Source organism: Castor canadensis, chromosome 4 (genome assembly GCF_047511655.1).
Source record: "Castor canadensis chromosome 4, mCasCan1.hap1v2, whole genome shotgun sequence".
Classification (NCBI taxonomy): Eukaryota; Metazoa; Chordata; class Mammalia; order Rodentia; family Castoridae; genus Castor; species Castor canadensis.
Window position 1 is genome coordinate 159581449 of NC_133389.1, and position 12125 is coordinate 159593573.

Sequence of the window (12125 nt, forward strand, 5' to 3'; positions counted from 1 at the left end):
GCAATTGTCCTAACTTAATCCATTTTGTTCCTCTGACCTGTTCCCTCTTTGAGTTATTTCTTCACACCAGCTTCTCTCAAATTCTAAGAATGGTGAGTGCTGAAGGCAATCTTCTCATAAGTGGAATCAAAATTGTCCTCATCAGCTTTCCTGGTGCCAGAAAAACTGCACAACCAGACCCAAGGTAATGACCAGCCAGGCCACAGTTTGACCAAGACTGCTCGACTCTGAATACTGCTTGCTCTTCTGTAGGAGTAGCATTGTTAAATTTATATATGGTAACTCTATCAACTTTGTGTTTAACATTTTGACGACTGCCAATGTTTTTCAAAGTAGCTGCACCATTTTGCAGCTGGTTCCAACTCTGGATACTAATACTCTTCTCTCTCCAGAGCTCAATGTGGGTGTGTGTTTATTTATGTGTTTTAACTGCTTGGCTGGACTATGTTCAGTGAGATCTACTTGCCACCAGTGTTATGCCCAAGAGTACAGCCTTCCATATTGCAGTCACCCTGCTATGACAATGATTTTATCAGGGCTCTGTTTTAATTGTCTTTTTCCCTGATCTCTGCTAACCTGTCTGCCTTTGATGGTATCACCCCCAGCTCCTGGACTTCACTAATTGTTGGCCAATCCATCTATTCTTTTCAGCAACGTCCTGGGGAATAAATTGCTCCTCCGTCCAATTCAATTAAATTTCAGCCTCTTTGCACGGGTGCTCTTTGATGCTAGTGTTTGAGCTTGTCCTCAGCTCATCTGAGCTGTCTCTTCCTAGTTCTGTTAAAATTCTGTCTGGTCTATGGTTTAGTTGTTGCTTTTCTGGAGCTACCAGGCTCATTTTAAATGGTGTTGAATCTTATGAAAGGCTTTTTCTGCATCTGTTGAGATGATCAAGTGGTTTTTGTCTTTGCTTCTATTAATGTGCTATATTACATGTATTGATTTGTATATGTTGAACCATCTCTCCATCCCTGAGATGAAGAGGACTTGGTCATGGTGAATGATGTTTCTGATATGTTGTGGATTCAGTTTGCCATTATTTTACTGAGGATTTTTGCATCAATGTTTATTAAGGAGATTGGTCTGTAGTTCTCCTTTTTGAATGTGTCCTTGTCCGGTTTTGGGATGAGTGTAATACTGGCTTCATAGAATGAGTTAAGCAGTGTTCCTTTCCTTTCTATTTAGTGGAAAACTTTAAGGAGGGTTGGTCTTACTTCTTCTTTGAAGGTCTCATAGAATTCAGTTGAGAATCCTACAGGTCCTGGACTTTGCTTTTTTATGAGACTCTTTATTGCTGCTTCAATTTCGTTACATACTATAGATCTGTTTAGGTTAATATCCTCTTGATTCAGTATCTAGAAATTTGTCTGTTTCTTCAAGATTTTTCAATTTATTGGAATACAGATTCCCAAAGTAGTCTCTGATGATTTCCTGGATTTCCTTGGTGTTTGTTGCTTTCTCCCCTTCTTCATTTCTGATTTTACTAATTTGGGTCTTTTCCCTCCTCATTTTAGTCGGATTTGCTAGTAGCTTGTCAATCTTATTTATTTTTTCAAAGAACCAGCTTTTTGTTTCATTAATTCTTTGTATGTGTTTTTGGTTTCTATGTCATTAATTTTGGCCCTTATTTTTATTATTTCTCTCTTTCTGCTTGTTCTGGGTTTTGCTTGTTTTTGTTTTTCTAGGAATTTGAGATGTAGGATTAGGTCATTTATTCGAAATCTTTCTGTCCTTTTAATGTATGCACTCATGGCTATAAACTTTCCTCTTAGGACTGACTTTGCTGTGTCCCATAGGTTCTGGTAGGTGATGTTTTATTTTTAGTAACTTTCAGGAGCCATTTGATTTTTCTCTCTTATTTCTTCTATGACCCACTGATGGTTGAGCAATGTGTTATTCAGCCTCCAATTATTTGCTTATTTTCTGCTGTTGTCTAGTTTTAGTTTTATTGTGTTGTGATCAGATAGAGCTCAGGGGGTTATTTCTGTTTTCTTATATTTGCCAAAGCTTGCTTTGTGCAAGACATAATCTATTTTGGAGAAAGTTCCATGGGCTGCTGTTGTGTTGTTGTCAGATGAAATATTCTGTAGATATCAGAATATTTAGGTCCATTTGATCTATGGTGTCATTTAGCTCTAGGATTACTTTGTTAATTTTTTGTTTGGATGACCTATCTGTTGGTGATGGGGGGGTATTAAAAAGTCTCCCACTACTACTGCATTGGAGTCTATATGTGCTTTTAAGTCCTTTAGTGTGTGTTTGATGAAAGTGGGTGTACTGACATTGGGTGCATATAGGTTGATAATTCTTATTTCCTTTTGATGTATTGCTCCCTTTTTTTTAGTATGAAGTGTCCTTGTCTCATTTGACCAATGAAAGTTGCAAGTTTACTTTGTCTGATATAAGTATTGTTACTCTTGCCTTTTTTGCGGAAGGGAATTGGCTTATAAATGTTCTTCCAGTCTTTCATCCTCAGCCAGTGTTTATTTCTGTTTTTTAGGGTGGTTCTGTTGTAAACAACAGATTGTTGGATCTTTCTTTTTAATCCAGTTTGACAAATGGTGTCTTTTGATGGGGGAGTTGAGTCCATTGACATTCAGTGTTAATATTGATAGGTATGTGGGAATTCCTGCCATTTAGTTGTTTTTGTTGTTTAAGGATTTGATTGTGTGCAGCTGAACAATGCTACTCTCTGATTACTTGTCTTTTCTTCTCCTGTGGTTTATTAATATTTCTGGTCCTCTCATGGTTTTGTTTGCTTTCATCTTCTGTGTGCAGAATTCCTTGTAGAATCTTCTGTAGTGGTGGCTTGGTAGTCATATATGTTTTTAGTTTCTGTTTATTGTGAACAATTTTAATTGCTTTGTCAATTTTGAATGATAATTTTGCTTTCTTACAGCCTTCGATATTCTCTCTCTGTTCTCTGTGCTTGTTGTTTTAATGATAAAATGCCATAGGGAGGTTCTGTTTTGGTCAAGTCTGTTTGGTGTCCTGAGGGTTCCGTACCTGAATGGGGAAAGCTTTCTCCAGATTTAGGAAATTTTCTGTTATTATTTTATTGAATATATTACATATCCCTTTGGCTTGCACCTCCTCTCCTTCTTCAATGCCCATGATTCTCAGGTTTGGACTTTTGATGGAGTTGCTGAGTTCTTGCATATTCCTTTTACAGCTCTTGAGCTGTTTGAGTAATATTTCTTCTGTTTTTTCTTTAATTTCTATTTTATCTTCAAGCTCTGTGATTCTGTCTTCCACTTGTTCTATTCTGCTATAGTGGCCTTCCACTGTGGTTTTTGCTTGACTAACGGGTCTTTTTATTTCCAGGATTTCTGCTTGATATTTTTTTCTGAGGTTTTCCATATTTTTATTCAATTCCTGTTTTATATTTTGTATTGTCATCTTCAGTTCATTTATCTCTTTCTTTTTATAGTGTCTTTTGTTTCACTTTGGTGTTTGTTGATGTCCTCTCTGAGTTCCTCTATTTGTTGCTGTGTCTTCTCATGTTCTTTATTTTTGCTCTCTTGAAATTTCTTGAGTGCATCTTGTACATTGTGGTTAACCATGTGTAGTATCTTCGCCATGAGTTTCACAGTGATTTCTTCCAAGATTTCCTCTTTGGATTTTTTCTTGTGGGTGTCACTGGGTTCCTTAGTGACACTTATCATTGTTTTGTTGGGGTCAGGAACTTGTATCCATTTTCTTCATTCCCCACCAAGTCCTCTATTGACGAAGGGAAGGGTTTCCATCCCTTCTTCCCATTGCTCCACTTGGTGCTATGCAACTATGTTCTTGACAGGCTAATTAGTGGTTTTAATTGCCTGTTTTCTTTCCCTTAATTTATTTTTTTGCATTGTGACTTTGTTGTTATCTAGATTGATGTGCTGTTTCTATCCCTGGCCTGGAGGTGTTATTTAGCAATGACAAATTCACAGTTTCAATGCCATATCAGTTGTTTACATATTATATAGAAAACTCTTTGGTGATAATATCTATAAACAGTGGGAGTTGAGAGGGTAATGGTTATTAAGTTGGATATAGAAAGTTGGGTAACTGGTAAAGGTGGCACAAAAAAGGGGGTGGGTGGGAAAAGCAGGCAGTGGGTTGGGGATGAGATATGGGGGCTGCTGGATTTTGTGGCCCTTGTGTGTGGGGGGGTATATTTCTGTTGTAGTGGAGGGTGCTTGTGCCAGCGATTGCAGGGGGCTGGGGTTGTGTACAGTTGGCACAGCAGGCTAGTCAGCAGATGGTGAGTGTGGTGACAGGTTAGGGAAGGGTAGAAGGGGGAGGGAAGACAGGGAGAGTGGATAAGAAGGGGCAGAAATAGTAGTTGGGATGGAGAACAATGGATTGTAGCACAAGAAAAGTGAAGGCGGTAAAAATAGGGATAAGAAAATAGTGATAGTGAAGTTAATAATGCAGAAACAAATAGACGAAAAAACACAACAGGTACAGGAACAACAAAAAGTTCAATATTTTGGTAAAAGTTCTGGAGTTATTCCTTAAGGTGTTCAATCCTGGTACTGGCGTACAAACAGGAGCTCTAATGTGTTCTTACCAGGTGACTGGCTTGTGAGTAGTATTTTGTTCCTTCTATCCACAGGGTAAGTTGCAATTGGGAGCCGAGGTAACTCACTGTTAGTTGATGCAAGGTGGTTAGAGCCGTTGTTTGCACCAGGCCGCAGCTGTGTTGCCTCACAGCTGCAACTTTGGTTGGCTCCTCCCCCAGCCAGGTGGGGCAATTCAGTTTTGAATATTGCCCTCTGTCCCATGAGACTAGCTCTGGGATCTACCACCTGCCCTGCTTTGGGTGGTTGGCTTGTTGCTCCACACCTGCTCTCAGGCTTTGTGCCTTTACTGACCTCTGCTTAGTGCCAGCGGCTCCTTTAGAAGGTTGGCTTGTTCAACCCACCCCTCTCAGTCTTTGTTGCTTTTCATTCACTGAGAGTTTGGCACTGAAAGTTCCTCCTTGTCCTGCCTCAATTCTCTGCTGTTGTTGTTAGATTACAGTTCACTGTTTATGTTTTTCAGTTTTGTTTGAGGGAATTAGTCTGCCCAGGGGCTGTGTTGGGTTATGTTTCCAGGAGAAAGGTAAAGGAGTGTGTGTGTTGTGTGATGCTCACCTATTCATTCTGTAGGTCTACACAAGCAGCTTTGAAACCAGACAGTCTGGAGAAATGGTGTGGCATAGGGAGGCTTTCCACAGGTTAGGGGTCCAGGATGCTGCAGAGTTCGATTCTGATTGATGTTCTGTCTTTATGTATTAAGAAGCCATACTACCTCCTGTTATTCACGCAGTTGTACTTTCCCACAGTGTAACAAGGTTGGCCCATGGTCAGTGATGTCCCAGGTGCTGCCAGAGACACAAGGGCCTAGAGTGACTTTACCAGTGAAGCCTGAGGTTATGACCCCTCCTCAGGTCCAGGCACTGCCAAATGTTTTGTTTTCTTACGTAATTTTTACTACTTATGGTTGTTTCATTGGTGATAGGGTCCACAGACTTCCTTATGCTGCCATTTCCAAAGTGTCTCTATATACTTGCTCTCTTGAAAAGAAAATGCAGCCTATGCTATGCTGGTTTGGTTATGACAAAAAGAAAATTCTAAAACTATAAAAGAAGAGCAGAATACTTACAAAGAATTAAAAATCAACTTTATGTCTTTTTTGTTACAGAAACCTGGTTGCTAGAAGATAATTGACTGTTAGTGAAGTCTTGAAGGAAAATAAAAATAAAAGTAGCTATCTCAGTTTCTGTGGGCCAGGATTACAGGCAAAGTTTAGCTGTCTGTAATCTAAGCATTAGCCAAGATGCATTCTCATCAGAGTCTTGATGAGGAAAATTCTGATTCTAACCTTCTTCCAGTTATTGCGGAGTCTGTCTCCTTGCAGCTGTAGAACTGAATACTTATTTTATTGTTTACTGTTGGCTGGGATCTACACTGAACTATAGCAGCCATTCACTGTTCCTTGCTATGTGAGTTTCTTTGTTTGCCAGTTCATACCATGGCAGCTTATTTTAAGGCCAGAAGAATTTCTCTTTTTGTTACTGTTGGGCAGTGATAGGTGGGTACGATGGTGTTGTAAGGGCCTCATTCCTTGGGCACAGTGTCTGAAATTAGAGCCCCCCCCTTATTTCTGAAAAAAAAAAGCAGGCAAAGAGGAGCATGGTATAGAAAGAGCCTTTTATTAAAAGGTGACAGTTCACCTTTGGAGAGATGAGAGGTGAGCAGATAAGTGACCCAAAGCAGTGGGTCTTTGTTGAAGAAGGTTTGGGTAATAGGGAGGGGAAATCTGTTGGTGTGAACTCTGCCTAAACAGGCCAGAGCACATATGCATGTTGTCTGGTTCTAGAAAGACAGATGCCTGAAGTGGTGAATTTGAGGCTAGGTACATGCATGATAGATCCTTTTTGCCCTTCTTGTCTAGTGCTACTTATAGAAGGACAGAGAGTGGTCATATCTGGCTTTTATGTTAATTATGTGCATGTTTGAACCTGAAATGAAGATTGTGGGCTCTTGTAGAGGATGTTCATTTATCACAAGTCCAGGATGTTACATTTGGAATGTCCCAGAAGGAGTGTGGTGAAGGCCCACTTGTTTTCCCACTTTGTCTGGCTATCTACCTATTATCACATGTCCTGTTTTGTAAATTAAAGTCTTACATACCTTAGCATAATGGTATGAGTGACATATGATTGTCTATGCTATATAAAGTAACGGTATGTAGGGCATGACATCCCATCATCTTTGCCATGTATAGAAGCTTATGCAAGTTCCACCTATAGTCTAGATAAGGGCTTGACTCACTGCCAGTAGACAAGATTTTATTTAATTTCAGAATAGCTACTGATGGGTTATTGGTTGAATAATCAGTTCAGGTAGAAAAGTCTGCTGAACATTTTTCTTCCAAACCTCCTTGATGCAGAAGCTCTTCTCTTAGGACAGTGTCCCAATCTTTATGCATTTGCTCTGTAGCCTCTGATAGGTATCACAACATCAAATTGCAACATACATTATTTATTTTTCATTTCTACTTTACATTCTAGTGTTTTCTTCCTCCAAGGAGCTGGGTACATCCTTGAAAACTTTAAGTTCTAAGCTCAATCTTCAAATCAGTAGAAGTGGAACTTTGGGAGAGGAAAGGTGGGAAGAAGCAGGACTGAAATAGCCAAGAAAGATTTTAGGAGGCAGATACATGCCTGAAATGAAGGAAGAGAACAACAGCAGCAAGGGAACAAAAGGGCAGATTTGTACACTCGTTTAGTTCCATAGAAAGACAAAGGAGGAATGAAACCAGCTTGGTTGCTTAGTTAGACAGCTAATCAGTTAAAGAAAAGGTAAAAAGTAAAGTTTAAAATCTATGAAGAACATTAATTGCAAAGGAATTATTCAAGATTAACTCAATGAGTTTCATTCTATAATCAGCAGTGATTCTAAGTAAAAATTATTAGGGCAGTCAGTGACTTATCTATATGACAGGAAAAGGGGATTACTCTAATTATTTTAATAAAATTGTTCTATCTATCTTTCCACATGGTTCTAGTGTGCAGTGTATTGCAAATATATGTCAGCACAGAGTTTGCTATTTGCTTTGATTTCCAGAAGCTGAATGATGATGGTCTTCCTAAGCAAGCAGAAGTTACCAATAAAATTGACTGTAATGAGTGCTCAGGGTGTTGTTATTACACAGCTGCAGACAGTAAGCCAAGAAAGGAACAGCTGTTGTACATCTTGAGATCAAGATAAGAGGTGGTGCTTGGAGCTACAGTTCAGTAAAAATTGCAAAGTATTTATTGTGCTTATTGTAGTTGTGGTACATTCGTTGAATTTTCAAGAGAATAATACTAAAGGAGCCATGAATCCAAAGCTTCAAATAATGTTGACTGCTGGCTGAAGCTCCTAACTCCAGCCAGTCTTCTAACTTGTCTATGCCAGTCACTGACATAGGAGTGAATTACAGTGGGAAATCTCACAGCAGTCATCTGCTTAATCCCATTTGTTGAATCCTATTTTTTTCTTTGCTTTAGGATAAATACCGAAAGCCTTACCTAACCAATCAAATCTCCCATTATTTTGTCCTTGTTCATCTTTCCAACCCTTGCTTTGGGTACTCCAGTCTTCTTGGGTACGATCATATTCCTTCAAAGTATTTGACGCATTCCACTGTCAAGATTTTTATATATATGGCTCCATCCACTACTAATATTTTCTCTTTTCATAATTAACCCTACTCATGGTTCATGTCTTAAGTTAACTGTCTCTTCCTGGAGGGGTCCTTTTCTCATCCACATAGTAAAATTATGCAGCATATTATATGCTCTCAGAACTCCTCATCACTCCTATGATCCACAGCACCAATAATATTGATCAGGATGGTTCATTTATCACCTTCCCTGCTAGAGTGAAACCTTTGTAAGGGCATGTTACGGTGTGTCCCCAGCCCCTAGTTCAGTGTTGAGTACACAGATGATTCCTTTGTGTCTACTTCTTGGGCCAGGTGATGAACAGTAGGACTTTGGAACCTAAGACATCCAGTCATTGGTGGATTATGGAGTGTAACCATAGATAAATCACTTAATCTCTTCAATCCTTACTTCTTTCCATATGAAAAGTTGACACTCCTTTTCCATAGAAATGGAAGAAACAAATTGACAGTGGGGAAAATGTAACCAGAACTACAAAAGGGGTAAAAAAAACCAAAAACAAACAAAACCCACAACTTTTTGGTGTAGCCAGCTTGTGTAGTGGCCAGTTTGCTGTGCTTTTTATTCAAACTGACATTTTTCCCCCCCTTTGACACTCTCTCTCCATGCTGGGGAACCCAAGGTTAACAATCTTTACTCTTAACTAAACCAGACAATCTTCTCCCCCTTTTCTCTGTCTGACCACCTAGAAGGAGTGAACCTCTGTCAACCAAGATGTACAGCTTGGGAGATATGGCATCAATAAACTGGGAGATAAGACCCAAGGCCATCTCCTGTTCTGGAACGTGAGTTTTGTCACATACTTTAACATGAGTCCCTGAACTCCCCTTTAAAAGGAGTCGTTTTCTCTCAAAAGTGGTATGACAGGGCTGGGGGCATAGCTCAAGTGGTAGAATGCCTGCTGAGCAAGCTTGAGGCCCTGAAATCAAAATTCAAACCCTAGTCCCACAAAGAAAAAAAAAAAAGGATGACAGAGCTTTGAGAGGTTGACTTTCATTGTCCTCCTTTTTGTCTAATGAATAACAAATCTTATTTCCTTTTCTTCAAACCCCTGGTCTTGTTATTTGTGAATTGGACTGAGGCCAGGGGACCAGCTTTCCAGTAGCAAAGGTGTGATATTTTCCTTGCCTAGTTTTCTGAGAATCAAACGAGTTCATGCACATGAAGCTTCAGGAGAGACATAAAAACCATGGTTGATTGTGCACAGAGAGTTTGGATGTGGCCTTTGCACAACATGGTACTCCAATTAGCTTTCCTTGTGTTTCTTCTCATCATGACAGATACTGTACACATCTTAATGCATTGAGAAATACAGCTTAGATTTCACAATGTACATAAATAACTTAAGGCATTTTTTTTAAGCTTTGGCAAGTATCTGGAAATATCTTTATTCTTTCTGGGTTATCAGCCTTTTTATTGGGAGAATTGAGGGGATGTCATGAAATTAACAGTGACTTCCTTCTACAGTCCTACGTGGACATTTCTGCCTCATGGTGAACACTTCATAAAGGTTATATTTGTTGTGTTGCCTTGCTATGTCTTTGATCTATAGAGCATTTCTTTCCCTATGCATTAATTCTGTCTCCATTTATGAGTTAGGCATACAGTAAATAAGACAAAAAAGAAGGTTTAAGGAACTAAACAAATTAGTGTTTGATGAAGACTTTTAGCATGTTGCAGGAACTACAAAAATGTAATAGTACAAGAAGGACACCACTTGGATTTCATTCAGACACCACTACTTTTATTGACCTATCCTTTTTATTTAGGTAATGTTACTATAAATAACAACACCATGAGACAAGTACCTCACTAAACACTTACTATATATTAATTGTTGCAAAAAAACATTTTGAGATAGGACTCTTCATATCCTTATTTTAGTAAGACGATACAAAGAGGTAAAACAGCTTGCCCCAGGCCACATGTATAATGGAGCTTGTGTTTAAACTCTTTAACTACTATGCCGCTCAGCATGACACATGACAGTGGAAGTACATTTCTCAGGTTTTAGAGTGAACATGGGCCACCTGGGAAGCATTACTTTCTAAATGCAGTTTACCCAGACCCATTACCAGAGATTCTAATTTAGCAACTTGGGTTGGGGGTTAGAAATCTGTATTTTTAAAAATCATGATTCTAAAGCAGGTGTTTTATAGTCCACTTTGATAAACATGGATCAATATACCCATAAGAAAATTCCATTTTTTTAAAGTTTTCTTTAAGGTAAAATGTAGGACTAAAATCTAAAACAATGTTCTAGGTTCAAAAATCATTTTCATCTGCAAACTCATTTTTCTCTTGATGCAATCAAAGCTAGTATTAACCAGATTAACTATGATTTAATTCTAAATAAAGAATTTCCGAATAACAGTTATGTACACTGGTGAGTTAAGAGTTTCCTCTAATTTCAGGATGCAATGCTCTCATCCATGGCATGTTGTGATTTGTGTCCCATAGGCCAGTTTGATCCTCTGCCATTTGTTTGATTTATTCTGCATAACTCTCTTTATGTGTTCTGGGTTGCAGGAAAGAAAGAACTTGCAAAGAAAAACTGTTAAAATATATTTGGTTAATTCAGGCAAAGGAAATACAAGGTCTTCCGTAAAATAAGCCTGCTGCTTGAGTTATTCAAATCACTCCCTTTGCTCTATTCTATGGGTGTAGAATATGTTTGTGGTTGATGGTGTTCTATCCCAGTATATTGTGCCTTGTTTCCTTTTTTAGCCTTCTTTTTTGTATTTCTTACTAAAAATTACATCTCTAGTCAAATAGAATTATAGCACCTGTTCTGATTTTAGGCTTTCCTTTGCCAGATTGTATTCAGAGAGTCCATGATCAGATTCTCCAGAGGCTAATCAAACAGGATAATCAGTCTGCCCAGACTGACCCAATTAAGTTTAATTAGTTGTTTTTTTAATCTTTAAATTTCCTAGCCAGGTGGATTTTATGGTTTTTATTAAACAACGAGGAAGAGCTGAATCTTTGGAATTAGTTGGCCTCTCAGGTGCTTTCTGTGGGTAATAAAACTCCAGGAAATCTGCAAGTCTCCATAAGGAAGTCAAATGATACTAAAAAAGATTTGGCTGTGCTTCTCTTAGGCTCTCTCTTTTAAATGGAAAGTGTTCCCGTCTTCATTTGAACAAATACCAATATCATTTATTATTCTTGGCCAGGATTATATGACAGTGCAGAGCCTTACAAAATGGCAGAATAGGTCTCACTGCTCCTTCAACTGGGTAAATGCTAAAGAAAAATCTAATTTGGCTTAAGGTTGAAGGGACTCATCTGGTGGTGGCCTTCTTGCTGGTAGACTCCTGAGATGGTACAGTATATCACAGGCAAGAGACAGGAAGTGCACATGTATGGCTGGGCCCCTCCCTCTTAAAAAGCCATCAATATTCAATCCTAGGGGTCCCACCCTGACAACTCTAATCCTAGTGGCTTTACAGAGGCCCCGCAACTGTATACATCTACATAGTTGGATTGTTTCCACCCTCTTCGTATGTGACAATGGGATAAACTTCCAGTGATGAGTTTCAGAGGGGACAAACTAGATTCAAACCACTGTAATAATAATTAATAATGAAGTAAAATACAGATTGTTAAAATGGCTGTGTTGAGCTGATTTAATATTTAAGTATTTTAATCAATAATTTTATACAGATATTACCAATGTTAGGTACCAGGGCATTCAAAAAGTTTAATTTATGCAATTGTTAATATTACTGTGAAGTAATAATTATCCTCTTCTAATTGGTGGTTGTCTAATTGCTTATTACCAAAGGAAAACTGTGATTCTTCCTTTCCTTCCCTCTCCTTCCTTGTCACTATTCTTGTCCTTCTCTCATATTTTCCTCAATTTTCCCCATCCCTTGTTCTCTCCTTGTTCCCCCACTTTTTCTTTCTTTTCCCTCTCTCTCTC